Raw genomic sequence first — 14513 nt, 5'->3', positions numbered from 1 at the left:
TACCGGAAAGACCCGTCAACATCTCTCATGAGGTAATCAGGTATTTTACAGTTTTCATACATTTTTGCGATAAATTCACAATAAATAGCACTGCCCAAATCCGATTATAGAACTGCAAATCTGAGTTTAACTGCCAGAGCTGCCCACTGTTTTAGGCCCTGCTGGGGAGTGCCCAAAGGCCCCCAGGCTTTCAATTGCCTTACCCAATCCGACTAAAAAAACGTTGCTTCCTACTTGCTATCTTTAAACAAGATGGTGGGCAATGCTCTAACCCAGGGCGTACGAGGGGGTAAAGGGTGCGTGACACTAGGCTTCCGCTATAGCGACGACCACGTCACGAGCGTAGCGCCTTCAATGACTGGGCGATTTTTTGAAAACGGTGTTTTCCGTGTTTTAAACGGGCGAGAAAAGAAGAGGTGTTTGGGCGACCGTCAAAACGAGTAGAGATTTTCCTGCTCGCGTGATTACGTTCGAAGTATTTATTGGTGTTTTTCTGGTTTTATTGGCTGGCGGCGGGTCGTGTGGGAAAAAGGGTTGGAGTCGTCCGGATCGTAACCAGAGTGCCGCTGCTTTCGTGAGACGCGGACGCGTGTGCATTGGTCGTTGGCTCGCTGGAACTGTGACCCGTATCATTGTCGGCGCTGCGAAAACATCGTTATAGCGGATAATTCGATTCCGTTAGCTCCAATCCAATTAAGTGAGTTGATATAGTTCCATTTCTTTTCTCAGGGTAGAGAAATTGGGCCGCGTTTCATTTTGATCGAATTTTTTACGATAATTTTATTAGTTTTGGGTCGAATTTCGTCACCCGAGAATAATTATCTCGTCATTCTAAATTTATCGTACTTTTGTGTAATGGGCTGATCTTTGCCAATAATTCTAATTTCACAATTTTTTTTTTAAATTACAGAATTTTTACTTCTCGGTAATCGATTTCTTTTTGAGCCAATCAATCTTATCCGATTTTTTAATCGACAATACATATTCAACCCATATTACAATTTTATCGATATTTCAAGAAATATTAAAATTTTATCGATATTTCAAGAAATATTAAAATTTTATCGATATTTCAAGAAATATTACAATTTTATCGATATTTCAAGAAACATTACAATTTTAACAATATTTCCAGAAATATCATAATTTTACTGACTTTTCCAGAAATATCAAGATTTTACTGACATTTCCAGAAATATCACAATTTTACTGACATTTCCAGAAATACCACGATTTTACTGATATTTCCAGAAATATCACAGTTTTCCTAAAATTTAAAACCTCAAGAAATTGTGACAGATTTTTCAGCCCATATCCGATTTTACCGATGTTTTAACCCAGATAATTTTTGTACGTTAACTTAACGGAAAATAAATAAATTAATTAATCTATTAATTTTAAATTCAAATCTAAAACTAACAACAGAAGTGTATAATATACGAGTGGGTACCCATCTTTGCCATAAAATGAAACAAGTATCTTCCCAAGATCGACGCGAATTATATAATTATACAGTGCACAACGCATCGCGGTTTTAAATGTACCTTTTGTATTACTTCGATTTTCTAAGTAAAATTTGAAAAAGTCAATCATTTAAGTAAAAATTGTATACCTAATTTTTTATTGCCGAAAAGATTTCTTTCGCTTCCTAGTAATTTTATGATTTAGAAAATAATCTTGTATTTTGAAGATTTATTTATTTAAGCAATGATCTCCAAGAGTTTTTACTGATTCCCAAAGATTTATTTTGAATCCCAAAGATTTCTTTTGATTCCCAAAAATTTCTTTTGATTCCCAAAAATTTCTTTTGATTCCCAAAGATTTCTTTTGATTCCCGAATATTTCTTTTGATTCCCAAAGATTTCTTTGGATTCCCAAAGATTTCTTTTGATTCCCAAAAATTTCTTTGGATTCCCGAAGATTTCTTTGGATTCCCGAAGATTTCTTTGGATTCCCAAAGATTTCTTTGGATTCGCAAAGATTTCTTTGGATTCCCGAAGATTTCTTTTGATTCCCAAAGCTTTTTTTTTATTCCCAAAGATTTCTTTTGATTCCCGAAGATTTCTTTTGATTCCCAAAGCTTTTTTTTGATTCCCAAAGATTTCTTTTGATTCCCGAAGATTTCTTTTGATTCCCGAATATTTCTTTTGATTCCCAAAGATTTCTTTGGATTCTAAAAGATTTCTTTGGATTCCCAAAGATTTCTTTTGATTCCCAAAAATTTCTTTGGATTCCCGAAGATTTCTTTGGATTCCCGAAGATTTCTTTGGATTCCCAAAGATTTCTTTTGATTCCCGAATATTTCTTTTGATTCCCGAAGATTTCTTTTGATTCCCAAAGATTTTTTTTGATTCCCAAATTTTTTTTTGATTCCCAAAGATTTCTTTTGATTCCCGAAGATTTCTTTGGATTCCCAAAGATTTCTTTTGATTCCCGAAGATTTCTTTTGATTCCCAAAGATTTTTTTTGATTCCCAAAGATTTCTTTTGATTCCCGAAGATTTCTTTTGATTCCCGAAGATTTCTTTTGATTCCCGAATATTTCTTTTGATTCCCAAAGATTTCTTTGGATTCTAAAAGATTTCTTTGGATTCCCAAAGATTTCTTTTGATTCCCAAAGATTTCTTTTGATTCCCAAAAATTTCTTTTGATTCCCAAAAATTTCTTTGGGTTCCCGAAGATTTCTTTGGATTCCCAAAGATTTCTTTGGATCCCCAAAGATTTCTTTGGATTCCCAAAGATTTCGTTTGATTCCCGAATATTTATTTTGATTCCCGAAGATTTCTTTTGATTCCCAAAGATTTTTTTTATTCCCAAAAAATTTGTTTGGATTCCCGAAGATTTCTTTGTATTCCCGAAGATTTCTTTTGATTCCCGAAGATTTCTTTTGATTCCCAAAGATTTCTTTTGATTCCCGAATATTTCTTTTGATTCCCAAAGATTTCTTTGGATTCTAAAAGATTTCTTTGGATTCCCAAAGATTTCTTTTGATTCCCAAAGATTTCTTTTGATTCCCAAAAATTTCTTTTGATTCCCAAAAATTTCTTTGGGTTCCCGAAGATTTCTTTGGATTCCCAAAGATTTCTTTGGATCCCCAAAGATTTCTTTGGATTCCCAAAGATTTCTTTTGATTCCCGAATATTTCTTTTGATTCCCGAAGATTTCTTTTGATTCCCAAAGATTTTTTTTATTCCCAAAAAATTTGTTTGGATTCCCGAAGATTTCTTTGGATTCCCGAAGATTTCTTTGGATTCCCAAAGATTTCTTTGGATTTCCAAAGATTTCTTTGGATTCCCAGAGATTTCTTTTGATTCCCGAAGATTTCTTTTGATTCCCAAAGATTTCTCTTGATTCCCGAAGATTTCTTTGGATTCCCAAAGATTTCTTTGGATTCTCAAAGATTTCTTTTGATTCCCGAAGATTTCTTTTGATTCCCGAAGATATCTTTGGATTCCCGAAGATTTCTTTTGATTCCCGAAGATTTCTTTTGATTCCCAAAAATTTCTTTTGATTCCCTAAGATTTCTTTTGATTCCCAATGATTATTTGATTAGGATAATAATCTTTGATTTTTAAGATTTCTATATATGTACTTATATAAAAACCGTATTTTCCCTACGTAATAGCATTAGAAACTGCCTATATGACGTATTTCACCCGTACAATTACTTATCTCGTATGAGATAGGTTATATTACGACATATTTCACCCATACAATTTGTGATGGATACTTATCTCGTATGAAAATGTTATATACTTCTGCTAACAATAACTAGACCAGATGGTTTTATTTTGCACCGTTTCGTTTCGCTCCCGGGCAGTTAGGTTGTTTCGAACTGATTACAAAGGACGGTCTTTTCCTTCAGGATGGGAGCGGATATTTGTGGTTCCTGCCCGTGGAATGCGGGAGGTGCCCTGTTTATGGGGCTGTCCCAAAGTCTCTGTTATGTCTGTACCCCTGCTGACCTTAGAACGCCACACTTTCCTATACCCGTCTTATCCCCCATTCCTCAGTATCTTCGCGTACCACGGTAAACAACTATTACCAGAAGTATATAGCATACCGGAGAAGTAGCCATCTCCCTCATAATGTTATTCTCTTAAAACATGTACCTTTGCAAGCTACCGCTGATTTTATTTTAATTTTTCTGGAGACAAAATAGTGCGCGTGGCGTAATACACGATTTATTAATTTATTAAAAATATTACATCGGACATAAGTAATATAATAAGAATAAGTATGACACTTCATATTGATTTTTTGGCTAATTTTCTTACCGAACCTTTTTTCGACTTGAATTTGCAACCGAACTAACTAAGTAGGATACTATCGTTCTGTGTAGTAATATATTTTGCCTTGGGCATATTTAGACACTAGGGGGCTCTGTGCCGAACCTTGATTGCGAACTAACTTTTGATATTAGAATGGGTAAAATATGTTTCTTCTGATCGGATATAAATGTTTTTAAATTATGTAAATAATATACACGTTTTACGTAATAAGAGCTTTTAAAGCCTTGATGCTAGTGGCGGCACGAGGATTTTAACAAGTACAAGCTTTAGGCTGGTATTCTGGGACCCATTATAATCCATTTGTCTACCCTAGAAGTAATTTGAAAGCTAAGTCAGCTAAAGCCCACTCTGCCTTACCATGTGTACACATCTACGATGTGGTGACAATTCACGTAACGTCGTCATTGCTTTAGGGGAAGGCTAGCATGTCCCCTTGGCCTTTGCTTAGAGCTATGGCGTCCATCTTGTCTAAATATCTCGTGAATACGTGCTTTGCTCCCATTGAAAAGTACAATATTAATTTATTAAAAAAGTCGGGTAATGTCGCCTATTCCACTTATCTAATTCAATTCTATTGAAATTATGTCACAAAGTTATTAAATTTAAACGATTATAAATTATTACAAAGACCAGACAATTTTGTTGCAACATGAAAATAAATAAACACTATAAGACCATGAAATGTTCTCAATAAAAAATACGCGATTAAAGTACAGTTAAATTAAATGTTACCCCAAATACCCCACTGATTTTAGATGTCAAAGTTAAATATTTAAATATCCATTTAAATATTAAATAAACCTTCGAATACAATACTCACCAAATATCAAATGTAAAAATTACATCGTGTAATAAACTTATATAAAAAACCTATTTTCTCGAAGTAATAGTTTTAGAGTAATAATATAAATAAATTATATATTTATTCTTCTGAAACGTATTTTAAAAATACATTCGTACAAATCCCGTTAACTCTAGACCAAAATGATTTTAAAAATATCTAGATCCAATTAGTAATAAAAGACTAATTTTATCATTTTTGCCATGGTTAATAATTTTAACGTTTAAGATTATTTTGAGATCAACTTGAAAATCCAGAAATTTGGACGAAAATCAGTTCGAAAATAGCGAAATCAGCCTAGAAAAAAACAGGAAATAATCAACAAAATCGCGCTCTGAAATCTCAAAATCAGTTTCTGATTTCTGAAATCTCTTTGAGATTCAAAATCCCGTGCGCAAAATTTTCGAATGTTGGACGATCTTTAATGTCTTATTTAAATCATTCAAATATTTAAGCGAACCTTAAGTGACAAAGAAATACTTCCGGTTCAACTACTAAGTTTTTACAATTTTGACATTAATCGATACTTTCAACGATAAAAAAATAATATGGCAACAGTCCCAAAACACAAATAGCGCATTTCCGAGCGTTCAATAAAGCAACATTTGGTTACGCGATAAAAATCATTTAAGCGTGACTGCCAAACAATGCCGAACATCTCTCAATTTTTATTCCATTCCATAAATACCAAATTTCGGAAATGTTACTTTATTGTATGCTTATACTAGAGACACCACGCCTAGGGCGCAATACCCTTTACAAATACGCTACCGATAACTCCGCACCAAAATGTAGCAACTTTAAAATGTTCATTCAACCTAATATCCGATATTTACCTTAGTGGAGTTAAGAATTAATTTTTTTATACTGATCAAGGACAGTAGATACAGGGACGAGAAAGTGTATTGGCGGCCTCTGTTGGAATATATCACCTAAAACGACCTAAACGCAAGGAGAGTTAGTTGTAAGCAAAAATAATGGCGGTCACCTAATTTTAGCGGTTCTTGACGAGGCTTAAGTTTTCAAAACAAATGGGCATTTTTTTATTTACGCTTGTAGTATTATTTTTAATTTAACATCAAAATGGTAAAAACTAACTACAATAATACTGTCCATGGTTTACATCTAACTACAATAATACTGTCCATGGTTTACATCTAACTCCCCGTGAAAATGAAGACGTTTAAAATCGAATTTTTTTACTGCTTTCTCGTCCCTGTATCTACTGTCCTTGTACTGATGGATAATTATTATGTTGATTCCTTAACCACTTAATGAATTATGTGGTCGTTATCGAAACATTAAAAACATTAGCGTCACGAGAATAGAAAGCTAGTGTCATACTTATTCTTATTATTAATTTACTTCTGTGTGAAAGCCAATTTGATCCAATTTGGTCCGCTGACAAAACGTTAACACGTTACTTATCTTTGGTTACAGATTCTACGTACGCTTAAGGGGTTTTCCCCCGAGCTCTTCGGTTTCCCCTTCCATAAAAACTTGTTGAGGTTAACGTTAATAGCGAGCGTAGGGAGCTGTTGGCTCGCGTGGCGTGAAGGGCTCGCCACCACCCTCCTACGCATTGTAACCCGGCCACCTGAATTAAAGGCCGACTACATATTTATTCGGTTTACTCTGTTTCTCACTGGTAGTTGGCTGCTTGCATAGCATATGTATCTTGCAGCGAGCCAGCTTCCAGTGAAAGACAGAGTAAACCGAATAACTATGTAGTCGGCCTTTAATGGCTTTAAAAGTCACTTGATGACTTGGGCCTAAGGTTGGCGCCTTGGGTATTAGCCTAGCTGATTATTATTATTATTATTTATTATAGATTCTTGGGATTACATGATAAACATTCGTGTATTTAGGGGGGGGAATGTTTAAAGACATTTGATTTAAAGTTACTTATGACTTTTTCATCCTTAAATACCATATTTAAAGCCATAGTGACGAATTCAAAAACATGGTAACGTTCCGAGTTGACAAAATTGTCATTTCGTATTTTGAATCGATATTGTAGACATTGTGTTAATATGATTTACTAAATCACTACGTTTTCTATATATAATCTGTGTTAAATTTTTCGACTGTCGTAAAAAATTGCGAATGAGACCGATACAAATTCGGTTTTCAAGCAAGCGTAACTTCCCTATAAAATATCGTGTGGACAATTGGTTAAAAAAATATTTCAACTGTAAGAGTGAAATGAATTGAAAATTTCTAAACATAAAAACTAGAATCGTCTCTAAATGTGACAAAGTAATCCAACAAGTTTCGATGCGATATGTAATTGAGGGGTGTTTTTTAATCGAGGCTATTCCATCTGAATCTCTTTCTTGAGAAATCGTGAAGTTAAGACACCACTAAAGAGGTCACTTTCCAGATATTTTCTTCCGGTTATCGACGTATCCAACAGAAAATAAATACATACGTTAGCCCGTAATGTTATAGAGTAATTTAATTTCGTAACTTTGGCTATGGCCGCCATTTGGTGCGGGTTTTTTTTTCTTTATGTAAAAAAGCGCGTGAGACTGAAATCACCGAATAGACGGGAAACTTGTAGGAGTTACTAATAATAATTGTGTGTTTATTTTCAAAATCAATGTTTTTACAGAAATAATTTGGACAAGGCTAAGTCGAAAACGAATACGTACATAAATCCTATACGATACTTATATAGTTAATGAAAGTTAATTAAATTACATATTGAATGTTCCAAATTAATATAGAAGAATTGGGTGTTTCGACTATCATTCTAGACTAGCGCCATGAGCGAGAAAAGAGAGAAGCTATTCAGTGGCTATTCCAGCTTCATTAAATAAATCTTTAAAAGCTTAAGTCTACTATGTTTTTAAATATTTATACCTTTTTAGTTGAAAAAAATAATAATTTGTTAAACTTAATTTAACGACGACTCGGACATTAGTATTATTATTGTGATAGCGATGTTAAGTCTCTGACTATAATTGTGAAAACACGTTTTTAACCTAAGCTTAGTGACGCAGCCCCTATGTTTTGACCACGCCAACCGCGATCGAGGAAGCGCCTTATTGAAGTTGGCAGTACTATGACAAATTTCCGGGACCATTTTAACAAGTTAGCTAAGACCAAAACAATTTACGCTATCGCCTATTGAGGGGGGGAGTAAAACCGTCACCTGTGTATACTTCAGCCGCGTCAGAAGGCGTTAGTTTTAGGGAACCAATGACCGGGATGCTTTAATTTGGTTAGGGGGAGGAGCTTACTCTGAGAGCATGAGGACGATTGAGGGCAAAGCTGAAATTCATCTCAACATTCTCCATAAGTACAAATACATTTTAGATATAAATGAATATATATTCTTGGTAGTAGGAATAGAGAATCCTACCAGTGCTTCCACTTTGAGGGATTTTATCCCTTTTTAGGGATTTTCCGATCTAAAAGGGATTTTATTTTGGAAGAGAGGGAAAAAGGGAAAATTAAGGGATCTTTAAAAAATTAAGGATTTTGGGAATTTTCCCAATTTTCGCCATAAATATTTTGGTCTAGTACTTCAAATTCCACGCCTCTACTATTATTGGAATCCACGAATGAAATTAACTGGGATTCGGAAGTGTGTCATAGATTTTAAAATATTTCTAAGAATGTGTTTTTTTATATAAGGCCGAAGTATTAAGTAAAATATGTTTGAAACGAAATAATTATGAATCCCGATTAAATTTATATAATAACTTTCAGGCGTTCTCTATTAGGCAACTATATGCAAAAAATATATTAATACATACATTTAAAAATCGATGTCATCTAAGATACGCTAATCCATATAATACACGGAACGTTTCATGTGGGAACTTAGTTATTGCCAAGCACACTAAAGCGATTGGACAAAAAACCCCACCGTATTACGGTCCCAAACTTTATAACATCCTAGATAATGAAAGTAAGGACTGTAACAATTTAAATTTATTTAAAAATAGGATATCGAACTTATAATTTATATAAATTTTTGAATTTTTAGGAAGTCTTAACATATTTATAGTATTTTCTATTTTCTTTTGATTGTATAATGATACATATAATCACGAAAAAAGTTTCATTGGGCTGTCTTATTTTTATTTTTTATTTTTAGAATGGTTTATAAAATTAATATGACCGTCTCATTTACTATATTGTCTCAAATGGTTATAAATTGATAAAGAATTGTAGTCCCCCTCCACGCACGAGCTAGAGCTTATGTGGAATCGGGGGAGATGAAGATATATAGATTAAAAAAATGTAACAAATAATGTCATCAATAAATTATTATTATTATTATTATTACAAATCTTATTGTTTTAGTTAAAACAAATTGTGAAAGGGATAAAAAGGGATTTATTAGAACCGACAAAGCGAGAAATGATAATGTCCAAGGGGAAGCGCTGGATCCTACAGACGTTTCATCTTAGGAAATTACCAATAGCGCTCCTAACGGCAAAAGCATGCATTTCGTTGATCCTCTGTCGGACAACTTACTCCCTTCCATGACACTTTCAAATATCCATGCTCCATGTTTTGTTAAGAGATTCCGACATTTTAAAATGAAATATAACCTTCAACGCGTTCTGTAAGACAGACTCAAAAACTATTTTAGGGAATATCTCCGCAACAAACGAATCTGTTCCATTGCGCCGAATCCCATTCGACCGAACCCAATCCCATTCGACCGAAAAAGCCGCACTTTGGCGGATTTAGGATTCGGTCTAATGGGATTGTCCCATCCAACCGAATCCTAAACCCGCACTTCTCCGGGTTTAGGATTCGGTTTTATCCGTTTCAGCATCTGTCGGAACAGCATGCAGTGTTACCTAACCTAACCTAACGTAACCTAACCGACTTAAAAATTTATTAAAACGCTTCCATAAAAAATCAAAAGGAGTAGAAAGAAAAACTTTTTTTTTTGCGGTCGCTCAATTGTGAATATTGCGTCGGTCGATTAGAAAAATACAAAACCCGCCTTTGGGCTAATTTCATCGAAAACATTGGCGGAATTCGGTCGAATGGGATTCGGCGCAATGGGAAGATACCCAACAAACCACTAAACAGCGCCAAAAATGTCCAAAGCCAAAGGAGGAGGCAATATTGGAACCCTTTGGACACGGTCGAAGAGGTAAAAATTATTATTTATTAAATTAAAGCGAGACTCGGTACTTCAACCGATAGGCCTTCAAGTGAATTACAAGTTAAGATTAACTAACTAACTTTGGACAGAACGACAAAATTCCATTTCAAAATAAGATAAATTTGACGAGAAAAAAGCTCTTAGGATTCAAAATGGAAAAATATTTACTTAAATATTCCTTTAATTAATAATTTATTATAAACCATTATTATTTCAGAATGCACGATATATTTGTCTGACGGAAAGAACCAGGGGTGGCTGAAGGGCCGGGCAACCCGGGCAACTGCCCGGGGCGCCGGTTTGAGAGGGCGCCGAAATTGAATTGCGCGCCTTTTTGGTTTACCAAGAATTGGATTTGTTTATAAAAGTTTTAAAGAAAGCATAACATAATTCGAAAAATCTTTAGCTAATTAGAAATACAAATCGCTTTCCCAACGGAAATGCCCAACATCGTCGATGAACGTTTTTTCTAGGGATGTTAATTTTCCGGAAAAATAAAATGCGGAAAATTTTCCAGAAACGTTTCCGGAAAATTTTCCGAATTGCGTTTATCCAGCTTAATGATAAATAAACCAGCAGGCCATCTTCAAGAATTATATTTGTTTTATAGGCTCTTATGAACCGGCATTCAATCTTCTAAAATGCATTTAAACCGTTTTAGATGGCTAGTTCCAAAGCAGTCTATCGGTACGATTTAATCTGTTGTGTGTCCGTGGTTACAGTTAGTCTCTTCTATTTTACGAGCACGCGCAGAAAGCCATTTATTAGTTTTAGTTTAATAGTTTTAGTTAGATAAAAATGAATTAGAGTCACGTTGAATTGAATTAAGATGTCCGAGAAAAAGAAGCATTCTGGTTCTTTTTATAAAAAAAAGGAAATTAAGAGAAGCCGTTGAAGCAGAAAAGCAAAGCGACAGCTTTAAAAAAATCCGCAAAATAGTGTTTTAATTAAGTTGTTAAAGCAATTAATGTAAGGAATAAAATAATTAAGTTTACTAAGAACAAACTGTGAGTTAAAAATAAAAATATACATTATTGTTATCTTTAACTCACGGGTTCTTCGTAAACTTAATTCTTTTATTTCACATATATTAAAGTTCTAAAGTTCTAAAGTATTTTAATTCCGACAAAAGGCGATGCTCATCACGTCAGAGTAAAAGAGAAGGTCAGCTTAGAGCTGACCTAGATATTTCACGTGTGGAGTTTACGCGGTTTGGCAGGGACTTCAGGTGGTCCGGGAGAAAGTTCCAGTCCTTGATGAAGGAGGGAACAAATGCGTGCTTCCGAAGCTTAGTTTTCAGATAGGGGATAAAATAGGATTGGCCGTTTTCAAACCGCGGGGGGAACGCATCCACGATGATATTGTATGCGCGATTGGTGAAAAAGCCCCATTCGCCTTATGGATAATGGAATTTATCGCCACAAGACGTTTGATGCGGCGACGCGACGTGAGAGTGGGCCACTTAACATTCTTAAGTACTTGTGAGATACTGATGTCCCACGAGTACGCGACCGATGTGGCAAAACGGACGGCCTTTCGTTGAACCATTTCGAGTTTGTGGGTTTCCGCCGCGGTGTGTGAGCAGTACTCCAAAATCAGAGTGACGTAGGTTTTTATATGGCCGATGCTTTCGTGGGAAAGGAGCAGCCGTGGAGGGTTCGGCTGAGGAAGCCGAGAGCTCGGTGGGCCCTAGAGACAGTCACAGAAACGTGGACATCCCAAGTGAGCGTGGCAGTTAAAGTAACACTGAGATACTTGAACTCTTGAACGTGATCGAAGGCCGTGCCTTCAACTTGGTACCCGAAGGAAGTGGGTTTAAACCCTAGGCGGTGAAGGCTTAGCACTTTGCATTTTTAGTTTAGTTTCAGCTTCCAGTGGCAGCTCCAGTCAAGGTCCAGCTGCAGGGTGGCGTGATCGCAAGGGCAGCAAATTGCTCGAGACAGGGTGACGTCGTTGGCGCAAATGGACAAACGAGAGAATACACCAGAGCCTACGTCATTGACATAAATTGTGAAGAGAAGGGGGCCAAGTACTGAGCCCTGTGGTACGCCTGAAGTGACGGGATACCAATCTGACTCGGCACCACGAAGGACTACACGGAACTCACGCCCCTCCAGGTAGGAGGCTAGCCACCGTAGAGTGGGGCCGCGTACGCCGTAGCTATGTAGTTTCGAAAGAAGACGCTGATGAGGCACCGTGTCAAATGCCTTTCTGAATCTAGGAAGACCACATCCACTTGGGGGGTGGTCTCCAGACCAGTGCACCAAGCGTCCACGCTGGAGTGGAGCTGGGTTTCGGTACTGTAACCGCGGCGGAAGCCGTGCTGGGCTGGAGTAATGGCATTATGGAGCTCCAAGTGGGTGGTGACGGAGGAGGTGACAATGTGCTCAGCAACCTTTAGGAGTTGGGCCAACCGGGAGATTTGTCTGTATTACTCAGGATCATCTGGGGGCACTCCCTTTGGAATCGGCGTTACATTGGCACGCTTTCAGTCCTGGGGGAGTGTGGCTGTGGCGAGAAAGCAAGCAATCATGTCCTCCACCGGAGAGGCCAGCGGTCCCGCGCAACGTTTCAGGATTTCCGGGTGAAGTCCATCGGGCCCTGGTGCTTTATGGGGATTTAGCTGCTGAAATAGCTTTAGGATTCCCGTGCTTGAGATTGTGATATCTTCCATAGGTGGGGGGGGAGACCGTGGGGAGGGGGGATACCGAATCTGGATGAGATGTTGCGTGAGGGGTGTGACGTAAGACCGCCTCAGAGAGGGTAGCCTTAAAAGTGTCCCACTGGTCACACATCCTGGTTTGGGATGCAAAGTAACTAGTGTTCAGCGGAGATAGCTTCAGTATCCGCTTTGCCGATCGCTAGGAGGTGCGGGGGCAGTCTAATTGGTGAGGGGAGAGCTGGCAGAGTGAATTGAAGGAAGTCGTGGTCCCCGAGACCTAGGCGGTGTATCACGTCGCCAACAACTCCTGGGGAAGACTAAAGCGCTAAGTTGAGAATGCTTTCACAGGAAGACGTAGTTCTGGTAGCACTTAGAACGTGCTGCGTGTAGTTGCACGAGAGTACAGTGCCCAAGAACTTCGAATCGAGAGTTAAAGGGGTTTGTAACAGATCCCACTCTATTGATTTATAGTTGAAATCGGCAACTACTAGGATATCAGAGACACACTGGGATAGCTTTTCAAGTAAGGTGTTGACCCGGGCAGAATACGACTTATTGGACGAGGGGGGACGATAAACGCAAGCGACCCTCAGACATTTGGAGCACATAGTAACTCGCACTACAACCGTCTCAACGGTATCCTAGGAGCGCACTGGATAAGATTTTATGCTATTGGCGACCGCGATCAGGACACCACCATCGTGTCGATTTCGGTCGTGACGGTATACGGCAAAGTCCGAGCCAAATATTTCCGAGGAATTTATCGAGGAGTCCAGTTTTGTCTCAGTTAACACGACAATTGCAGGGCGGAGAGTTGAGAGGTAACCTCGGAAGGCTGGGATTTTAATGCAGAGCGATTCCATGTTGGCGTAGAGGAGAGTCCGTGGAGACCGTCGGGACAGTCAGGCCGACACGGTCGCTGAATTGGAAGTGTTTTTTGGCACTGATAAATTCAGTATGGACATTATAATTAATGTACTTAAGGTATATTAGTCTTGACACCTTAGTGTTTCAAGCTCCATGTAAAACGACCATGTACCATAAAGAAGGTATTAAATATGTTTACACAAAGTATTTAGAAAGTGACTAAAGGGATTATTTATTGTTATGAAAACCGTGAATTTATAACACGGACATGGTAATGTTTTTTACGGGGGGGGGGGTACTTTAATTTAGTTTCAAAATAACAGGGGCGCAAAAAATACCCCTCGCCCGGGTGAAAAAAATTACTTGAGCCGGCCCTGGAAAGAACTTAATTTCCAGTAAATTTATAGGAGTGTAGATTTTAAAGAATACGTCTACACTTTTACAAGTTTCCCGTACGTGTTTTTGATATCTAGTAGTTAAATTTTAAACTCTTAGGCGAGGTTTATAGCCTCTTTATTACCAATTTCTTTTTCCTTCAAGGGTAAAAATTTATTTTTATTCAAGGTCAAAAATAATGTATTTTTTGCTGTCCATTTAAGTAGTCACTTGCCGATTTTATGTCCATTCCTATGAGGAAAAATGTTTTCGAATATTTTTTTCGTTCTGATATATTCTGAAAATTATCGTTGTTTCAATGTGCTAATGTATTAATGAG

At 37.1% G+C, this 14513-nt stretch overlaps 1 protein-coding gene across 2 annotated transcripts in view; it reads left to right on the top strand.

Annotated features, from left to right (window-relative positions):
- Positions 1 to 590: 590 nt before the first annotated feature.
- The window catches only part of LOC149957661 (SEC14-like protein 2), a 35629-nt gene continuing 21706 nt past the window's right edge, over positions 591 to 14513 (top strand). Inside the window, exons 1-2 of one of the 2 annotated variants that reach the window (XM_090165675.1) lie at positions 11683 to 12065; positions 12127 to 12386. The gene's annotated coding sequence lies outside the window, so the exon portion shown is untranslated. Of the gene's footprint in view, positions 698 to 11682; positions 12066 to 12126; positions 12387 to 14513 lie in introns of those variants that run through there. The other variant, XM_090165676.1, reaches the window with a different exon arrangement.

This window comes from Leiobunum rupestre, chromosome 2 (assembly GCF_980474605.1).
Source record: "Leiobunum rupestre chromosome 2, qqLeiRupe1.1.hap1, whole genome shotgun sequence".
Classification (NCBI taxonomy): domain Eukaryota; kingdom Metazoa; phylum Arthropoda; class Arachnida; order Opiliones; family Sclerosomatidae; genus Leiobunum; species Leiobunum rupestre.
The sequence above is the reverse complement of the archived record's forward strand: the minus strand, read 5'-3'. Positions and strand labels throughout refer to the sequence as shown.